The 22,828-nt window shown below is 36.2% G+C and overlaps 1 protein-coding gene across 9 annotated transcripts in view; it reads left to right on the top strand.

Annotated features, from left to right (window-relative positions):
- The window catches only part of LOC106081378 (sodium/potassium/calcium exchanger Nckx30C), a 351,807-nt gene that overhangs the window by 5,374 nt on the left and 323,605 nt on the right, over positions 1–22,828 (top strand). The gene's annotated exons all lie outside the window — the stretch shown is intronic.

Below are 22,828 nucleotides of genomic sequence, written 5' to 3'. Positions count from 1 at the left end.
TGTTAGTGTTCGAATAGATGAAATAGCTCTTGGAGTATGGGTGTGTGTGTGTGTGTTTGGGTGTTTAAGAGTGTGAGTGTAAATGTTTGTTGCCTGAGAGTCATGGAGTGCTTAACATTGTCCTACGACTTTAATTGTCTATATGTGGTGTGTGTCGGTGAGCAAAAGAGTGTGAGTGTGAGTGTGCCTGTGTGTGTGTGTGTGTGTATGCTCTCATATTGGCTTATACATGATAAAGTGTGTTAGTCCATTTCGGCTATGTATGAGTGCCATAAAGTTTTTGGGGAAAATTGGGGAAAAATAGAAACAATAAAAACTGAACAGGAAAACCCTACCGCCAACAAAGCCAGTCTCATATACAAGACAGCATTAGCACTGCCAAAGAAAATGGAATTACATTTCAAGTTCTTCCTACTCTTCTTCTTCTTCCTTAACACCATTCACTGTCGCTAATGTTTTATTTCTTCAACGTCTTTGTGTTTTCCTGACTGTTCCTTGACTTTATTCCTTTAACATTTTGTCTGTTTTTTTTTTTTTTTTGTTTTACCCAAAACCCAAAACAGTGGCGGTGTTTGAGAGTGTGTGGTTTTGGATATCTATGTATTGTAGTGATATCTTAAGCGTGTTGAGTGTATGAGTGGCTGTATAAATTTAAATGAGCGCGCGTGTTCTATTAATTTTCGTCATTGTATGCGTGCGTGCCTCGCAAGTGTTTAGCTGTGTGTCATCTGTGAGACATTTTATGACTGTGCGTGTTAACCAAATCAGCTAAAGCAACGTGTAACACAACATACAAAACATAACAATGGGGTGGAACCATTAAATAGGGACACATATTCCTTGCGTATACCCAACATATCGGCCAATATAGTTTTTAACAAAATTTTATAATTTTTTTTTTAAATTTTAATAAAATTTAAAAAAAAAATTTCCTATAGCATTTTTTTTGCCATAATCATATATTTGCGGAAAAAATTTTCAAAATTTTTCTTTAAAAATTTTTTTTCAAATTTTCTTTTTTATTGAAAATTTAGCAAAAAAATTTTTTTAAAGAAGATTTTGTCAAAATTGTATTTCTATGTTTTGCATAAAAATGTATTTCTGTAGAATTTTTTTTTTATAAATTTTATGAATTTTACTCAATTTCAACAACATTTTCATTAGTAAACATGAACGTTTTCTTTTTCTATGTTCCCGCCGCAATTTGATCCCAGGTGCTCGTCGTAACAGGCGGGCATGCTTACCTCTGCGCCAGGGTGGCCTCAAAGCCAAAAATTTATAATTATAAAAAATTTTGCCAAAATTTCATTTTGTATAGAAAGTTTTGCCAACATTTTATTCCTTCGTTCTCATCGTTTTTTTCAAAAACATTACCGACAGTTTTCTCTGAAGTTATGAGCAAAGTGTTTTCTCTTTTAGGCAAGTTTTGCCTAAACTTATAACATTGATGATTGACTGGGTAATTTGTCGAAGAATACCGCTGATGAAGAGGTGGAATCCCAGAAACTGCTAGAATCCCTGAATCCCAGAAACTTTCGACCAAATTTTTGAAAACATTTTGATTTAAAACCAAATGGTGATTTTATTAAAAAATCAAATCACCCGCGGTTGCCAGCTAATAAATAAATTGGGCAACCTTATCCCTGTGATAAATGCCAACCAAAAACACATGATCCTAAACGCACATAGACAACAATAAGAAAAATTTTCTTTCTATAGAAATTTTTTGTCAAAATTTTATTTTTATGCAAAACTAGCTGGACAGGGTCCGCTCCGCTGCGCCTTCTTTTATTTTATATGGAACAAAAGTTTCCTTGGAATATTTATTTTCGTCAATAAAAGAGCTTTAAGGGAAATACCATACTACGAGAATAGTATATCGCTTGAAAAACAGTTTAGCAATATAAGCCCCTTTATCTGAATCCCATCTTTATTGGTCTACAAATTTAAGTTTGGATGTAAGGTGTACTCCATTCTTAAAATACTTTACTTCAGCCCAAAATGCTCATGATGTCTGATTTAGGGGTGTTTTCGGAAAAAATATCAGCATCGTGCTCTTCTTTCAAATACCATTTATTTAAATCCCATATTACCATTGGTTTTTGGGGGGGAGTTTACAGGAAGAGGACCCCCCCCACAAATTTGGTTATTAAATTCCTTTTCTAATCTTAAATACCTTTGATTTGAGCAACATATTGGAATGGTCGATAAATTTTTACCCTTTGGGGGGTGTTTGGGGAAGGGGTAATGATCTATATACGTGGTCCTACATTTGGATATGAAATTCTTACTCCTCTCCCAAATACCTTAATTTGAGCCCCATATTGCGATATGCGTCAGTAAAAAATTGCTGTTTGTGGGGTATTTTGGGAAAGGGGTAGAGCCCCAGAAAATTGGTCCGGAAAGTGAGTATCAATTCTTGCTCTACCCCCAAATACCTTTCATTTAAGCTCCACATTGAGATGGTCGGTAAATATGCCCGATTTAGGGGTGTTTAAGGGATTGGGGTGGTCCCCCAAACACTAAGCTTGGAAAATATATCAGCAACGTGCTCTATTCTCATATATCTATATATCATTTATTTGAACCCCATATTGCCATTGCCCTCAAAATTGGATATCAACTTCGTTTTCTAATCTCATTTAAACTTCTTATTGCAAAAGTCAGCAAATATGTCCGGTTTGGGGTATTGGCCCTAAGAACTATGAATATTTAGTTCTACTCTCTTTAAGACCCAAATTGTCTTGGTGGGCAAATACTTCCTGTTTGGGTGTTGTTATGGTGGTGGGATGTCCCCTAGACAGTTGGTGCCTAATGTTGATATCAGATACGTGGTCTACTTCCAAATACCTTTAATTTGAGCCCCATATTTCCATAGGTGGCAAACATGACCGGCTTAGGGGGTGTTTTGAGGGATGGGCGGCCACTCATTGACTTGGCCTTGAAATCAGATTCATGTTCCACTCTAAAAACCCTCTTATTAGAGCTTTATATTTCAATAGTCCCCAAATACTTACTATTTGGGTAGACATTTTTCCCAAATATTGACATCACATTCGTGCTTTACTCCCAAAGACCTTTCATTTGAGCCCCATATTGCTATGTTCGTAAATTTGTCCTCTTTGGAGATGTTTTTGTGGAGGGGTGGCCCAAAATTGTCGTAAATGGTATTTATATATATTTGGAAGGTTTTGGGGGTGGGGCGGCCCCTCTATGTACCCCATCCGAAATTTAGAAACCAAATTTTTAGTTTTTAGGTTACCATAAGAGGGCACAAAAAATTTCGCTTAAATCGCACCACCCATCTTCGAGATCTGGCGTTTCTGATAATTAGGGTAAGGGGGAGGGTCCGTTCCCCCTTCAGATATCAAAAAGTGTAGTACCCTATTTTCACCACGGGATCACTATGCACCATATGTGAAAATTTCAAGAAAATTGGTTGAGCTTATTTTTGTCTGAGCCCTATACGGTCACGTCAGTAAATAAGTCTTGTTGAGGGGGTGTTTTGGGGAAGGGGTGAACCCCCAGAAACTTGGTCTCACATTTGGATATCAGATTCGTATTTTACTCGCAAATACCTTTTATTTGAGTCTCATATTGCCATGGTCGGTAAAAATGCCCGATTTTGGGTTGTTTTGGGGGTTGGGGTGGTCCCCCAAACACTTGGTCCGACAATTGGGTATCAGATAAGTTTTCTAGTCTTAAATACCTTTCATTTGAGTCCCATATTGTCGTGAATGTTATTTATATATACTTGGTAGGTTTTGGGGGTGGGGCGGCCCCCTAGGTACCCTTTCGGAAACTTAGGTACCAACTTTTTATTTTTAGGTTACCATAAGAGGGCACAAAAAATTTCGCTTAAATCGCACCATCCATCTTCGAGATCTGGCGTTTTTGAAAATTTGGTTAAAGGGGAGTGAGATATTAAGCTGAAATTTAGCACAGATACGTCTTTTTGATGCACACTGGTTAAGTTTTTGAACGGGCCAAATCGAACCATATTTGAATATAGCTCCTATATAGACCGATTTTCCGATAAAGGGTCTAATGCCCATAAAAACTTTATTTTTCATACGATTTCGCTGAAATTTGGAACAGTGAGTTATTTTAAGTCTCCCAACATCCGACCCAGATATGGTACAGATCGGATTATATTTAGATATAGCTACCATATAAACCGATCTCTCGATAAAGGGTCTGAAGCCCATAATAGTTATATTTATTACCTGATTTCGCTGAAATTTGCAACAGTGGGTTATTTTGAACCTCCCGACATCTGCACTAAATATTGTTCAGATCGGACTTTATTTAGATATAGCTACCATATAGACCGATCTCCCGATAAAGGGTCTGAAGCCCATAAAACTTTTATTTATTACCCGATTTCGCTGAAATTTAAAACAGTGGGTTATTTAAATCCTCCCGACATCTAACCCAAATATGGTTCAGATCGGACTATATTTAGTTATAGCTGCCATATAGACCGATCTCCCAATAAAGGGTCTGAAGCCCATAAAAGCTTTATTTATTACTTGATTTCGCTGAAATTTTAAACAGTGAGTAGGTTAAGACCTCCCAACATCTGATCCAAATATGGTTCAGATCGGACTATATGTAGATATAGCTGCCATATAGACCGATCTCTCGATAAAGGGTCTGTAGCCCATAAAAGCTTTATTTTTTAACCGATTTCGCTAAAATTTGAAACAATGAGTTTTTCTGAGCCTCACGATATCCGACCTTAATATCGTTCAGATGGGACTATATTTATATATAGCTGTCATATAGACCGATCTCCCGACAAAGGGTCTGAAGCCCATAAAAGCTTTATTTTTTACCCGACTTCGTTGAAATTTGCAACAGTGGGTTATTTTTAGCCTCCCGACATCTAACCCAAATGTGGTTCAGATCGGACTATATTTAGATATAGCTGCCATATATACCGATCTCCCGATAAAGGGTCTGAAGATCATAAAAGCTTTATTTCTTAACCGATTTCGCTGAAAATTTTAAACAATGAGTTTTTCTGAGCCTCACGATATCCGTTCTTAATATGGTTCAGATCGGTTTATAATTGGATATATCTGCAAGAAAGACCAATATTTTTTTCTTCTACAAAATTGAATAGTGACATATATATTAGACCACTCAATGTCCGTGCCGAATTTGGGTGCTTATGTTCTCCAATTTTCACCGAATTGTGACGATATGGGGTTAACATATATACCCGAGGTGGTGGGTATCCAAAGTTCAGGATTCAGAATTTCAGAATTCTTCTTTTTTGATTCTTCCATACCCAATCTGTTGATTAGCATTTTTTTTTCTGTGAAATATTTTATACTAGGAAAAATTATACTCTTTCAGATGGCATGTTACTTTATGGGCGACCTACTTTGTGTGGTTTATGAAACTAGATTTTCCTAGTTAAGGCTATAATAAAAATTTCCCCAATTAATGTGGCCCTACACACACACTCACACATTCACACAGAGAATACACAAAAATACAATTATTTGGAACATATCGCAAAACTCACATTTCATTACTATTGAGCTACAAGGCTATCATGGCTCATAGTACTTGGTTCATTCTGAAGACTCCATAACTCCTTGCTGCCAACACATTGTGTGTGTGTTAGCAGAAGGGGTAGGGAGGGAGGGAAACAACATACTTAGCAGATATGCATGCAACAATGAAACGAAACAAAAATTAATTGAAGTACCATGTACATACAAACAAAAAGTACATGTACAAAGCGAGGAGTAATGAACTCTGTTTATTGGAGTTAAAATGCCTCCCCAACTCCCTAGGAGACTTTCTTGAAGGTTTCTGTTTCTGCTTCTCATGCCAGAAATCCGAAAAATCTTTAACTTGCCACAATTGTGGCATAGACTTTTCAAGAACTAGCAAGGACTTGCTAGCTTGTCTTCGTTATTTTCGAATAAAGAAAGCACAAAAATTATCACCCGCTAGGAGAACCAAACAACAGCAGGATATCGTACGCGAAGCACTTTGTTAATGGGAGTGGGATAATGGTATTTGAATGTGTTGGTGGGTGCAAAGCATAGCCAATATATAACCCCCTTTTCTAGACGAAAACATTCAAAATGAAATTCTATATAAAATGGATCTTTAAGGTGGTTTTGTTGGTAATACCAGCAGAACTCTAAAGAGACATAGCAAAGGTCAAAGGTTTTGGGTGACTTGGTGTCTGCCTATGTTTGGAAAAATTTCCTTTTCTTTATTTTTACAAAATCTGCCTGCCAAATTGCTTTTAAAAGCCAAGACCCCCTTATATGTGTCTGGGTAAGGTTTAGCTTAGCCAAAGCTAGACTGAGAGAGAAGAGAGCTTTAGCTAAAATATTTCCTTATTGCGACGTTTTAGGAGTTGGTGTCTTGTAGTTATATGCCTAAGAGTTTAAGTTTTTTAGATAATAGCTTAAATATTGCTAAACCCCATCTAAGAGATGGAATGGAATAAGGTAAAGTCAATTTTGTTATAGGCCACCGTAGCGCAGAGGTTAGCATGTTCGCCTATGACACTGAACGCCTGGGTTCGAATCCTGGTGAGACTATCAGAAATAAATGTTCAGCGGTGGTTTTCCCCTCCTAATTCTGGCAACATTTGTGAGGTACTATGCCATGTAAAACTTCTCTCCAAAGAGGTGTTGCACTGCGGCTAGCCTTTCGGACTCGGCTATAAAAAGGAGGCCCATTATCATTGAGCTAAAACTTGCCACTTTGAACTCCGACTTGTGTGGTGTCCATCGTTATCACGGGAAGCATAGGTGAAAACTACCGAGCGCGTCCACAGGTTGCGGAAAGCTTCGTTTTTATGCGGAGTAGCTGCAAATGCAGCTGCAAGCAATCAGCTATTTTCGAGAGGAGAGTCTCAATGAGGAGTCAGGTGGCACTGGCTCTTAATTAAATGGTTTCAACTCCCAAAACGCTTTATACAACCGAGCAGATAAAGAAATTTAAGAAAGTTGGGAACCACAACTTTGGATAGTCAGCAACTTTATCTACCTCGGCACCGCCGTAACCGAAACGAATGACACCAGTTTTAAAATAAAGCGAAGAATAATACTGGCAAATATATGCAACTTTGGATTAAGTAAGCAGTTTACAAACAAGGCCACCTCTCGACAGACGAAGCTTACACTATGCAGGACACTGATACTACCCGTGTTGTTATATGGTTCTAAAGCATGGGTACTTGTGAAAGCAGATGAGGCAGTGCTTGGAGTATTTGAGAGAAAGATTTTTCGTAAAATAGATGAACCAGTTTGCGTGAATGGAGAATATAGGCATCGTATGAACCACGAACTGTATTAGCTGTATGACAACGATAGCATAGTTAGGTTAGGTAAGAGTGGCAGTCCTTTACAGACTCACTTAGACAATTTTAGGTCCATTGTGATATCACAGTAGCGACAGACCAAGGTTTTGTGGCGGGAATCGAACCCACGAACGCTGCACTGGTAATCCAAGCACGCTACCAACTCGGCTACCGGGGCGCCCGATAGCATAGTTTAACGTATCAAAATACAACGGCTGCGTTGGCAAGGTCATTTTGTCATAATAGACGAAGAAGCTCCAGCAAAGAAGTCTTTTGAAGGCAAACACTGTGGTACATGCAAACCGGGATGACCAAAAGCCCGATGGAAAGATCAAGTGGTGGGAGACACTTCGAAACTTGGTGTTAGAGATTATAAAATGAGCGCAGAAGATCAAGGCGCTTGGAACACTATTCTACGTTCGGTTTATGGAACAAATGTTCTGTCACAGCCAATTAAAGTAATATCAGGGACTAACACAGATCACTGTGCCAACTTTCAGCGAAATGGGATAATAAACGCTGCTTTTATGGGCCTGACTTTGGAAGGTCGTATATATGGCCAAGTGTGGTATATTACGGTATATTACCTCATATAGCTCCCATATAAACCGATCTCTCGATTTGACTTCTTGAGCCCTTACAAGCCGCAAATTTCCAATTTGGCTGAACTTTGGCATGGAGTATTCTGATATGCCTTCCAAACACTGTGGCTAGTATGGTCCAAATCGGTCTATAACCTGATATAGCTCCCATGTAAAGCGGTCTATCGATCATCTTTGTTCGGTTCCTAGACGCTTTATTTTTAGTTGATGTGACAAAAGCTTGGTATGTAAACAGCCGAGCTGTAGGAAGTCATTGCAAAACACCACGTCCAAAATTACAGCCAAATCGGATGAGAATTGTGGCCTCTAGAGGCGCAAGAAGTCAAGATCCCAGATCGGTTTATATGATAGCTATAACAAAACGTGGACCGATTTGGCTCATTTATAATCCCAACCGACCTACACTTATAAGAAGGGGCTAGCTTAACTCCTTATGGAGTCTTAGACGAATATTTCGAGGAGTTGCAAACAGAATGACGAAATTAGTATGCCCCCATCCTATGGTGGAGGGCATAAAATTAACATGAAATGGTCTGATCTATACCATATTTCATACGGATTTTTAGGAGTCTTATACAACTTTTACAAAATTGGGTTTAAAATGTGTTTCTATGTGCCCAAAATCTAATATTTGGTGATATTATATGGAAATTTTGGCTAATGGTCCGATCTGAGTATACTCGGAATGAACGTTGAGGGGATTAACGAAACTCAGTGTGCTAACATTCAGAGAAATCGGCTAAAAAGTGAGCCTTTTAAGGCCCAAAAGATTTTTAATAGGCAAATCGGTCTATATGAAGGCTACATCGAAATTTGATCCAATCTAGAACATACACGGAACATTCGTTGAGTAGGTTAGCACATCTCAGTGTGCAAAATTTCATTGAAGTCGGGTAATGTGTCTTTTATGATCCAAACACTTAAAGTCTATATCCATTCATAGACCAATCTAGACCATATTCGGCAGGGATATCTAGGGGTCTAATACAACTCACTGTACCAAAATTTTAGTGAAATTGGGTAATAAATACGCCAATTTGTGGGTCAAAGTTTTTAAATTGGGATATCAGTCTATATGGGGGCTATATCTTAATATGATTCGATCTATCCTTTAATCGGCAAGCATGGTCTAATATACACCATACTCGTTGGGGATATGGACGGACCAAACATAACTTGCCTTGCCAAATTTCAGTAAGTTCGGCCAACAAATACGGCTTTTATGAGCTGAATGCTTTTAATCGGGAGATCGATCTATATCGGTCGAGGGCTTTCTTTGAAACCAACCTGGCTATGGATAAAATAAAATTATCTGCTAAGTTTCAGCTCATTATATTAGTTTTCAAAGACTGTAATATGATCTGGAAGGAGTGATAGGTTTTATATATTTTAAAATCGGAAGGGGAGCTGACCCTCCCCTTAAACAAACAACGAGGCCCAAACTGCAAAGTAGACCGATGGGGGCAATATGAGGCTCACATAAAAGGTATTGGGGAGAAGAATATGAAACTTAAATAAAAATAAAGGGCCAAGGCCCAGGGAGCCCACGCCAACCCGAAAACTCCCCATAAATCACCCCAAAAACGGCCTTAAAAGTATATGGAGACTGATCGGGATAACATGTTACTATAATTAAAGGTATTTAGGAGCAGAATACGAATATGATATCAAAATTTGCCACCATGTGTGAAGCCGGCCGTCCCATATTCAACCACCGCATTAAACGGACATCGATACCGATCGGGACATAATCGGACTCAAATTAAGGGTATTTAGGAGCAGAATATGGATCTGATTTAACAAAGTCCCGCCTTTTCATTCAGGCTGAATGACCCTCCTGGACAAGGTGGGACATTTTGATATCAGATCCATATTCTGCCTCCAAATACCTTTAATTTGAGTCCCATATTGTCCCGATCGGTTTGCATGTCCGTTTGAGGCGTTTTTTTGAGTGGTTAAATGGGTGGGGCCACCCCGATTAATACGCAAAGGAACATATGGGCTACTAAAGAGAATATGAGACTCAAATAAAAACCCTTTAGAGTAATCAAATCGGGTAACAAGTGTGCCTTTTATGGGTCCAAGGTCTTTAATATGATTAGATCTTGGTATTTGGTGCGAATGTGGAGTGGCCAAGCACAACTCTCTGTGCCATATTTCAGCAAAATCGGGTAATAAATGTGGCTCTTATAGCCGAAAATCTTTAAACGGGAAATCGGTCTATATGGGGGCTATATCAAGATATAGTCCGTGTATGAATATTATAGGAATAGGTGCAATGTTTCAGCTCATTATCTTAATCTTTAAGGACTGTAGTATGATCTGGAAGGAGTAATAGGTTTTATATTTTTTTGATATCGGAAGGGGAGATGACCCTCCCCTTATACAAACAACACGGCCCAAATTGCAAAGTAGACCGAGGGGGGCAATATGAGACTCATTTTAAAGGTATTTGGAAGTAGAATACGAAACTAAAAGAAAAATTTGGGGCCAAGACCTAGGGAGCCCACCCCAACCTAAAAACTCCTCATATACCACCCCAAAAAACGCCTTAAACGGATATGGAGTCCGATCGGGACAATATGGGAATTAAAGGTATTTAGGAGCAGAATATGAATCTGATATCAAAATTTGCCACCATATTCTAAGTCGGCCGCCCACCCATTTAATTACAACAAAACCAACTTAAACGAACATAGAGACCGTTCGAGACAATATGGAATTTAAATTGAAGGTATTTGGGAGCAGAATATGGATCTGATATAAAAAATTTCCGCCTTGTCTATGGAGGGCAATTTAATCCCTTCCGGGGCGGCCCATTTGAAGTGACGTTACAATCTGATATTAATTTTAGGCATCAAGTATAATATCCCAAGTGACATGTAGGAACTTAACTTGCCTATGGATATATTATGAATCTCTGGAAAGTTTCAGCTCATTTTCTTAGTTTTTAAACACTGTAGTGTGATCTGAGAGGAGTGATAGGCCATATATTTTATAATATCAGAAGGGGAGCTGACCCTCCCCTTAAGCAAACAACACGGGCCAAACTGCAAATTAGACCGATGAGGGCATTATGGGGCTCCCATAAAAGGTATTTGGGTGTACAATGTGAAAATTACATTAAAATTTGGAGCCAACGCCCAGGGAGCCCATCCCAACCCAAAAACCGCCTTAAACGGAAATGGAGACCTATCGGGACAAAATGGGACTTAAATAAAAGGCCTTTAAAAGTAGAGTAGGAATATTATTAGGAATCAAGTGTCTGAAGTCCGCTTTAGGCTGTACCGAAGCACACCAGATGGAAGCACAACATTTTACATTAAATATCCAAAATTTTAAATTACCTCATTTTCTATTAAAAAGGGTTATTAAATTTTCTTTGTGTGGTGGGTCGGTGTTTTTGGGTGTTCTGTTTTCTTTTGAAATTTATTTTAGCACCTTTTTTCATGGCTTATGTTCTGGCTTTTGCTTGTTCGTTTTTTTTTTCTTATGGGTATTCTTTTCTTCTAATGGCTCCCATTCTTTTGCCACACCAGTCACCAGTATGTAATCAATTAAGTTGTATATCTCTCGTTCTGCATTACCATAACATCGCATTAATGTGGAGTTTAGGTTTTTTTATGGCCTATAATAAAGGAAATCATTAAGGGGAAGACTAAAAATAGGAGAGGCCAAACAGAGAAGATACGAAATAATATTCCAAGCGTGTATTTATCAGTTAAAGAGGATGTAATAAAGGGAATTTGCAGAGCATATTTAAGCCTTTTCATTGAGAACATTAAATAGGTTACCTTCAGGGATGGTTAACGAAGAAATGACAGGAAATGAGGTAGTTATTTAATATTTGAAAAGGAGAAAAATTTTTTTTTTGGGAAAAAAGTTCATAGCTTTTAAATGCTGCCAGCTGAGTTAAGTTTTTTTATATGGGAATATATCCAAGGCAAGAAAAAGTAGGGAGAAATTCCATGCAGGTGTATAAAATCTTAAATAGTTTCAATGGGATTAAATATGAAATAATAGAACTATAGATAATCACACGTATCAGGGTGCTTCATCCGCATTTTCAGCCATATTGAACAATAAATATGCCCTCCAGATGATCGTTTATATAGGTGCCCACTAAATCGTTGCCGCGCTATACCTCATGCAATGTCCTTGGCATATATGCAATTTTTTTGCTATATTGTCTGATAATGTCGTGGCGATAAATAGCCATACATACTTTACAAGTTCTTAAACTACCACCTTGAGATGTTATAAAAAAAACTCCAAAGTTGGGAACTCCCTCTAGGCGATTGACCCTAAAGTACATGTTTTTAAAAATTCATATTTCTCTCCCCCTATCAGGTTATGCAAATTTTCCCATACCTCTTTATCTTTTTCACACACCATATGTAGCTCAATAAACGGAAATCGAATAAGCCGACCCACAAATATTTTAAAATTGCTTTCATACTCTTTCTTTCACACAAAAAAAAATTGATTCTCCAGCTTTCAATATGACCGTTGTTGTCTTTCATTAAAACATTCAAAAGATTATTTCACACGCAACATAGCCATGAAGGACATACCAAAATGTTGTGGGTAAAATATAACAAAAGCATAAACTGTCCTTCACCATAAGGGAGTTGGTGGTGTTGGGTAGAGAGAACGAGTGGTTGCTGCAGATGTCCAAAGGGAGCTGAGTGTAATAAGAAAAATTAGTAGCAATAACAATAACCTTATAAAATAATAGGCATACTTCAAAAATATTAAGCTAAATAGCCAACAAAAATACAATGGGGAAAAAAGCTTGAACAGCAGCCAGCACCAACACCAACAACCAGATCAGCAGCATAACAATAACTAGCAAATGTTATGAGATACAACAATAAGCATAACAAACAGACAAGGCAAGAAATTGACAAAGGCGGCAAGGAACACACACATGTAAAACCGCACCAAATCCACACACACACACCCACTTCCATACATCACCTTCTAGCTATAAGCGTTTGCGTAAATGTTTGTATATGCTTAGAGTTGTTTATAGATGTGGGTGTTTGCATATAGTATGTGTATACATACACCATAGAAGCTATAGCCCTAAAAAAAAAAAACAAATACACGTGAAGCAAATATTTAAACAAAATATCTCCCCTATAAATATGCTTCAAAATATATTGTGAACATCGGAGTTTCAGCATTTACCAGGAATTTTCTTTTATAGAAATTTTTTTAAAATTTTCTGTTATAAATATGTTTTTAAAATTTTCCTTTATAGAAAATTTTTTAAAATCTTCTTTTATAGAAAATTTTTAAAATGTTCTTTTAAAGAAAATTTTTTAAAATTTTCTTTTATAGAAAATATTTTAAAATTTTCTTTTATAGAAAATTTTTCAAAATTTTCTTTTATAGAAATTTTTTTAAAATTTTTAATTTTTTACAGAAAATTTTTTAAAATTTTCTTTTATAGAAAATTTTTTAAAATTTTCTTTTATAGAAAATTTTTTTAAAATTTTCTTTTATAGAAAATTTTTTAAAATTTTCTTTTATAGAAATTTTTTTAAAATTTTCTTTTATAGAAATTTTTTTAAAATTTTCTTTTATAGAAAATTTTTTAAAATTTTCTTTTTTAGAAAATTTTTTAAAATTTTCTTTTATTGAAAATTTTTTAAAATTTTCTTTTATAGAAATTTTTTAAAATTTTCTTTTTGGACTTTTTGGACCATTTGAAATCGATCTAGCCATGACCGTCTGTCCATCTCTCTGTCGAATGCACAATAGCTTTCGAATAGTAAAGCTACCCGCTAATGTTGCACAACTACTTCCGATTAGTGTAGGTCAGTTGGAATTATAAATGGGCCAAATCAATCCATGTTTTGATATACCTGCCATATAAACCGATCTCTCGATTATACTTCTTCAGTCCCTAGAGGGCCCAAATCTTATCCGTTTTGGGCTGAAGTGTTGCTTAGACTTCTAACATACGCGTTTAGTATGACCTGAATCGATCAAAAATCTTATAGAGCTTCTATATAAACCGATGTCTTATTCGGTTTTGGCTGAAATTTTGCACAGTGACTTATCCTACGATGTTTAATATACTTGCCAAGTATGACCGGCTAGAAACTGAGATTACTCCCATATAAATCGACCTCCCTCCCGATCAAAAATCTAATATAGCTTTTATATAAACCGCTCCCATATAAATTGAGCTCCCGAATACACTTCTTGGGTGCTTGAGGGCTAGAGCTGGCAAAATATCGATGGCACTATCGATATTTTATTTATTGTCTGAATATCGATTGATATTTTTCCCATCGATACTATCGGCAAAGTTAATTTTTTTTAAATTGAACAAAAATAAGCGATTCGACACTGAATATGTCCTATAAAACACATTGCGCCTGTAGAGGGCGCTATTTTCATCCGATTGGGCTTAAATTAAACTGATCTCGCAATTTTTTGACTTCTTGAGCCTCTAGAGGACGCAACTCTTATCCGATTTGCCATACGGAGTTTTGTTATGACTTCCAACAACTGTGCTAAGTATAGTTCAATTCGGGTTAAAACTTGATATAGCTGCCATTTTAACCGACCTTGGATCTTGACTCCTTGAGCCACTAGAGGGCGCAATTCTCATCCGATTTGGCTGAAATTATGCATGAAGGGTTTTGTTAAGACTTCCAGAAACTGTGTTAAGAGTATGGTTCAAATCGGTTCATAACTTGATATAGCTGCCATATAAACCGTTCTTGGATCTTGACAACTTGAGCCACTAGAGGGCGGAATTCTCATCCGATTTGGCTGACTTTATGCATGTTTTTTTTGTTATGACTCAACAACTGTGGTAAGTATGCTTCAAATCGGTATATAACATGATATAGCTGCCATTTAAACCGATCTTGGATCTTGACTCCTTGAGCCACTAGAGGTCGCAATTCTCATTCGATTTTGCTGAAATTTTGCATGAAATTTCTAATCGGTTCATAACTTGATATAGCTGCCATATAAACCGATCTTGGATCTTGACTATTTGAGCCACTAGAGGGCGCAATTCTCATCCGATTTGGCTGAAATTTTGCATGAGCTGTTTTGTTATGACTCATCAATTGTGCTAAGTATGGTTTAAATCGGTATTTAACCTGATATAGCTGCCATATAAACCGATCTCCCGTGACTTCTTCTATGACCTTCAACATACCTGCCAAGTACGACCTGAATCGGTCGAAAGACTGATATAGCTCCCATATAAACCGATCGCCCGATTATATTTCTCGAGCCTCTAGATGTCGTAAATCATAGCCAATTTGGATGAAATTTCGCACAGTGACTTCTCTTTTGGCCTTCTACATACCTGCCAAGTATGACCTATATCGGTCGTAAAACTGATACAGCTCCCATATAAACCTTTCTCCAGATTTTTCTTATTGTGCCCCTAGATAACGCAGTTCTTGTCCTATTCAGCTGAAATTTTGCACTACGACTTTGCACAATGGTCTCTAACATCCAAACCGAGTACGGCCCAATTTGTGCCATAACTTGATAAAGATCCAAATGTATATGAATTCGAATGGATTATGCTTTGTTTGCCTTAAAAAAGATACCGAATCATGGTAGATGGTACATAAGTTTTGGTCTGACCGATCTTTTCACACTTTTACTTTTTTTCCTAAACAAAGTATACCGGCAATACTTTTGCATTATAAGAAGGTCATATGTAGATACAAAACCCATTTGCTTTTTCCTTTGAATTTCTGAAAATTACCCATTTCTGTTTTATTACCAGCCAGCTAATAATCTACCACGCTCACAGTCCAGTGTTATTTGCTTATTGGCTTCAGCTTATTTGTATTTGGATGATGGTATAAAATGTACTCTTCGGTGTTTATGTTTATGTGAGCCATATACAAACCTTTATACATATGTGGATGCAATTGTTATGCAGATGTGTGTTAGCAAGCATTAGAGTTTGTTAGGATATGTACACGGTATATTGGCAATGCTATTTCTGTCTTTTGTTCTTTGTCAGTGGTATACAAAAACAAAAAAAAAACAATGTAAGAAAAGTCGAAAAAAATCATTTCGAACAAAAGAAACACACTGAATGAGAGGAAAGGGAAGTACAAAATAAGAAATGTTTCTTATGCTACACGTTACAGTACGTGGTGTATGGGTGTATGTGTGTGTGTGTGTGTGTGTCGATGTAGGTGTTTTGTTCTTGCCTTTGCATTTTGCTTTAGATGTTTGTCAATGTGTAAGCAAGCATTTCTTTATCATCTCTGATGACTCGCATTTGTATCTTCAATGTCTGCATAAAAGTCTTTCCTCCAATCTCATTGTATGTATGCGCGTGTTTTCTTTTTTTGTATTGCTTTTCAATACCATAACTGTATTCTTCTCAGGCCATGGCAGTGTTGCCATTGTAAAGAAAACCAACAAAAATTTTGGTAAAGCAGAATTTGGTGTGGATAACATATATCCAAATATTAGGTAAGTCGTAAAGAAATTGAGGTCCCTGGAGCTTCATAATTTACATAGGGTGGCCGTTACTATATTAAAGGCGGCATAGAAAAAATCAACTGTTAGAATAACCCCCGACCCCCTACAATGCCCTTATTTGAATTCTAAAGTCTTTGAAAACCTCATTATACGAGTATATCCTATTGTTTCAAAATTGCCTGTGAGGCCCAAAACTTTTACCAATTATCCCTCATTCAGGTCCTTGAATAGATATATACCTTTTTAACCCATTTCCCGTTTTGTGATCTTAAGTCCTTAGAAGCCTCAATTGTTTTGTCTATTTACGCGTTCTGTTTTCTTTTTTCTCGTTTCTTGTCCATTTGTTTGGCAACACTTGACCGGCAACACTGATCCGTAGGTGTATTTGAGGATTGTGAGTATTTTCGTATGGCTTGTACATAGGTGTGTGTATTTGCATTAGTCAGTGTCTATGTGTATGTATATATATATTGTGCCATAGTAAAACATTTCTAATACCAGACATTTAAGGATTACGTTACGCAATCACCAACAGTTACCACCGTACAAACGGCAAACCATAGAAAAATGCCACCAACACTCTGTCACTCACTCTCTTGGCCAGACAGCAACAGCTCTATAGCCCGAGTGACAACAATAAGTTGATAGCTTAAATTTTCTGATATTCTTTTTTTTCCTCTCTTTCTCTCTCCCTTTTGGGGTTTTCTTTTTACTACAAAAGCATCAACGACGTATTTTTACAAATTTTGGTATATAAAAAAAAATCATGTTTTAAACTTTTTAATAAAATGTCATGAAAGATTCAGGGTTTGGGGGCTAGCAGAAAAGAAAGAAGAGAAGCAAAACCAAACAAAAGTCATGCAAGTCAATCCAGGCAAATGTGCGACCTCCATTCGGGAAATTTTTGGCAAATGTTAAAAGGAAATCACAGATGACAATTGTGAATATTTGCATTTAAACTTAGCCATGAACTAAGAAACCAGAAAATTTTATAAAAACCCATTTGTCGCTCTTTGATATTTGAAAATGTTCGTAAAGGCAAGCCATATGCTTTCCAATAGTGTGTAATTGGTCTAAAATTTATTCTAATGAAAACTGAATTGTAAGATCTTGTGTGACATATTTTAATATTGCACCTAAAAGCATGCTTTAAATTTTAATAAGTATGGTTGGGTAATTTTATATATGGCTATGAGACTTTAGGCGATGGGAGAGTGAATAAAGGACGGGAAATAATCTTACCATCGCGGCATAATTGAGGATTGACAGATTTTAACACATTAACAACGAATGAAAAAAAAAAACCCAAGAACCTGTCGTAGAAAAATTCTAGCTAGAGTAAGGAAAGAGGTACCAATGCAAATTTGCTTATGAACATTCCATTCAAAACAAACTTCTCATATATTAATGAGTCCGATTCAAGTTTAAGCTCAATGATAAGGGGCCTCCTTTTTTATAGCTGAGTCCGAAAGGGGTGCTGCAGTGCGACACCTTTTTGGGGAGAAGTTTTTAACATGGCTGTCATACCATACCTCACAAATGTCATCAACATTAGGAGGGGATATACACGAATGAAAAATTGTTCAGATGTTCTCGCCAAGACTCGATCCCAGGCGTTCAGCGCCATATATGGGCATGGCCTACCTCTGTGCTTCGGTGGCCTCCGTAAGAGGTATAAAGTAGACAAATGAATCTTGTTAAAAAAATTTTTTCGGTCATATAAGGTCATGGTATAAGGGAAAATTTGATTGTCGAAAGTTTTTTATATCCAAAAAAAATTCAAATGAAAAATTTTCTTTAAATTCTTAGGAGTGAGATTTATGGAAACCGTTTTAATGTCTTGTTGTATATGAAAAAAATAAACTTATGGCGATATGCCTACAACTTTTCACAACAGGTGCGATTTTATGTCAAATTCATTAAAATCAATTTTTCTTTGCTAAATGGTCATAAAATATAGAGAAAATTATTTTGTATGTTGTAGAATATTTTTTTAATTTTTCTCAAAAAATGAAACGATTTAAAAAATTTTTTTTTTGTAATTCTTTTCAAAAATTATTGTTAAAAAATTGCCACGTCAATCTAAATACTCTTAATAATGAATATATGAAATTTAATCAATATAGGACAATGGAATCGAGGGTTAGGCGTTAATGGGTAGATATTTCTCCTAAAAATATGCATTACATTTTAATAAGTATGGTTTTGTGATAATATGTAATGCTATGAGACTTAAGGCGATAAGAGAGTGATTAAAGAATGGGAAAGAGTCACGAAAAATTTTCTCAAAATTCTGAGGAATGAAATTTCTGGAAACAGTTTTATTGGTTTGTTGCATATGAAGGTTTCTATATAAAGAAAATAAACTCATGGCGATAAACCTACTACTTTTGACAACCGGTGCGATCTTATGTCAATGTCATTAAAATGCACTATTGTCTGTTGTCAAAAAATAGTGGCTAACGAAATAAAAATAATTTTTTTTCAAAAATTTTTTAAGAATTTTGTTTAAAAATTGATTTCACATATTTTTGAAAAAGAATTTCTGTTAAAACATTTAAGAATTAGGAAAATAATTTTCTTTTCTTAGTAAAAACTAAGCTGCTAAGTAAATTTTTAAGAGACATTTTTTTTATTTCCCTAAATACTAAAACTTTTTTTGTTTTGAAGAATTTTCTTGCAAAAATTTGTTTTGTTGAAAAAATTTTAAACAAAATGCTAATTCAATATAAATGCTCTGAAAATTAATATATGAAATTTCATCAAATTGGCTTATAGAAATCGAAGGTCAGGTGTTAATGGGTTATTATTGCTCCTAAAAGTATACATTTTATTTTAATAACTACGGTTGAGAGATAATAAGTGTGGCTATGAGACTTTAGGCGTTAAGAAAGTGGATACAGGATAGAAGGAGGTCCTATCATCGGTGACTTTAGGACACCTGAGACAGTAGTTCATGCTACACGGATGGCTCCCAGCTAGAGAGGAATAAAGTTTTAATCCTCGATTCCCTTGTCCGGTTGAGAGATAATAAGTGTGGCTATGAGACTTTAGGCGTTAAGAAAGTGGATGGAGGATAGAAGGAGGTCCTGTCACCGGCGAATTTAGGATACCTAAAACAGTAGTTTATGCTACACGGATGGCTCCCAGTTAGAGAGGAATAAAGTTTTAATCCTCGATTCCCTTGTCCGATTAAGAAGAAATTTTCCATATTCATTATTTTGAGCGTTTACATTGACTAAACAAATTGTTTATATTTTTTCAACAAAAACATATGGTTAAAAAATGTATCCGTTTCCCCAAAAACGTCACGCTCCCCCGTTACCTCATAAACGCCAACTAAAATCAAAAGTGGACCGATAGGGACAATATGGGTATCAAGTGAAAGATATTGGAGACTAGAATACGTATATGGTATTAGAAATTGGGTCTTAGTACCCTGGAAGTCGCCCTGACCCCAAAATTCCTCCAAGCAGAAAAATTGAACGTTCCTATCAATATGGAGCTCAAATGAAAGGTATTCGGGGTAGATTACGAATCTGGCGTACAAAATCGTGTCGAAGTATAGGAAGTCTCCACCAAAAAGGCACCAAATGGGCATATTAACCAATCACGACTATTTGGGAATCAGTTTGGTTGTTTGTTCCGTTCCGTTTTCACAGATTGTGTAGGTTGGTCTGGAAAGAAACATAGGCTATATAATTTTTTCGATATCGGAAGAGGGGCCCACGTTCCCACCCTCCCCCTTACCAAAAAAACACCACAATCAAAATAAAAATTGGACCGATCGGGACAATATGGGAATTAGATGAAAGGTATTGGAGAGTAGAATATGAATATGGTATTAAAGCTTTAGTCTAAGTACTCACCAGGCCGCCCCAACCCCAAAATTCTACCAATCAGACATATAAGGCATTCATGGCAATATGGGACTTAAATAAAAGATATTCGGGAGTAGATTGCGAATATGGCATAGTGGTCCCTCCCCCCTCCAAAATAACCCCAAACGGGCATATTAGCCTACCATGGCTATATGGGACTCAAATTAAAGCAATTTGGAAATAGATTAGAAAAATTCCATTAAAATTTGTGTTAAAGTACTTAGGTGGCTCCTAACCTCCTTAAAACACCTCAAATAGATTATGTGACCCATTATGAATATGAATATGTGACCCACACGATTACAGTTTTGGGCCCAAGTTTTTGTGGGTAAGCCCTAAAGCACCCCCTGAACTGAACTTATTTCCCGAACATAATAATATGGGGCTAAAATGTGTGTTTTTGGGAGTAAAGAACGAATTTGATACCTATTTTTAGGGCAAAGTAGGGGACTGCTAGCCGCAGTCCAATCACAAAACGCCCTCTAAACCGTACATATTTCCCGCCCATAGCAATTTTGGGCTTAATTGAAAGGGATTTGACATCCATATTTGGGAGAAATGTTTGAGGTACCGCCCCATCCCCAAAAACGGGGCAATGTCCTATACGACTCAAGTTTAAGCTCAATAATAAGAAGTCCCAAAGACGTCCCGCAGTGCTACACCTCAATGGGAAGAAATTTTTACATGACTTCTTTGCCTGGCATACTACCCCACAAATGTCGCCAATATTAGAATTTTTCTAATGTCCTCGCCAGGATTTTAACCTACGCGTTTAGCATCATGGCGGTCTTGCTTACCTCTGCGCTTCAATGATACGAATTCGATATGCACATTCGGGGCGAAATTTCCCCACCCTAAAACTCCACCAAAACATGACTTATATTATATAACATCTAAAATCTTTTTACGTATGCTATACAAAGAAATTTGATAATCAAATGCCCCAAAGTATGCTTTAATAATTTTCAAAGCGTTTGTTTTCCTAAGGAACTGAAAATCTTTAAATGTAGACACTGCATATTAATTTTTTTATATTTTTCTTTTCTTTCATTTTTTTATTTTATTTTTTTTATTTTATTTTATTTTATTTTATTTTATTTTATTTTATTTTATTTTATTTTATTTTATTTTGTTTTATTTTATTTTATTTTATTTTTTTTTATTTTATTTTATTTTATTTTTTTTTTTATTTTATTTTATTTTATTTTATTTTATTTTATTTCTTGTTTTAACTTTATTTTGAGCATTTTTATTAATATAATGTTTTTTCATTTTTAAATTAATAATATTTTTTGTTTTATTTTAAGTTGCTCATAATTTTTTAGCGTTCTTATTATTTCTGATATGCTTTCAAAATTATTTGCTCCCAAAAGTATGCTTTGTATAATGCTATAATTAACAATTAGCAAGTACAAAACTTCCCTGTTAAATTTCTGCAAAAACTTAAGCGAAAATAACCAAATTAGAGAGTAAACACCACAAATGGTAGAAACACATTAACATATCTCTGGGAAATAACAATTTTGTGCATTTACTTTCTCAACTTTTGGCTAAGCTTTAATGAAACGTTGAATTGTTGTGTATTGCCATTTGAAACTCTCTTACACACGCACATACACTATCTTATTGTCGGCTTGTTGCTGAGACTTGAAGCTAAAATAAAGTGCTTGAGTACATGTCAGAGACAGAAGGTGTTTAGGCTACAAAATTTATAAGGATGAAGCAGACGGAGGGACGGACGGACAGTGGAACACCATGTACTACACTTAAGCCAAAAAGGACGATCTTATACGAAATCCACATTGTCTTTGAGCATTGCAATCATATGTGCTTGGGTTTATAAAACCTTTTTTTCGTTTTTTCTTTTTTGCTGTTTGCATATGAAATGAAATCGCTTTCACACACACACACAAAATATCTCCCCTCCTGTTAACCGGAAACGGAAGAGGAAAATGTCAGCTACAGATTAGGTTGAGGATATACGCACAAGAAATCTTAACAAGCCAATTGTAGGAGTTGCTCTCGTAAGGCTACAGACTCTATCGAGACTCGCCCACAAACATACATATAACGAACTCAAAAGCCTCCATATCTCACATTCACCATCATCTCAATCTCAATACCAACTAAGGCAATCCTCTGTCCAGTGGGTTATTCATTTCGGCTAGCAGACTATTAAACGCCCACCTGTGCATACGTGCCAAAGTGTTATTAGACCATTTATTCTGACCCCATATATGTGTTTGTGTTAGTGTTTTTGCTTTTGATGATGATTTTTGTTGTAGTTTGCCGCTTAAGTAGAATCGAAACATTAACTGTGCCAAGTGTGCTTGTGTGTGTGTGTTTGTATGGCTGTGTTGGGCAACACTGTTGCCTAGCCTTGTGTGTTTTTGGGGTGAGGGAAGCGTGACTTAAAAATACATTGAAATTTTAAAGGCCATGGAGAATTTATCAAAATTAAACGATTTGGTAGATTGGTAATGTCTTCCTACAAATGGTAATGGATTTTTATGGGCATG

The sequence above is a fragment of the Stomoxys calcitrans genome, chromosome 3 (genome assembly GCF_963082655.1).
Source record: "Stomoxys calcitrans chromosome 3, idStoCalc2.1, whole genome shotgun sequence".
NCBI classification, from domain to species: Eukaryota; Metazoa; Arthropoda; class Insecta; order Diptera; family Muscidae; genus Stomoxys; species Stomoxys calcitrans.
The sequence above is the reverse complement of the archived record's forward strand: the minus strand, read 5'-3'. Positions and strand labels throughout refer to the sequence as shown.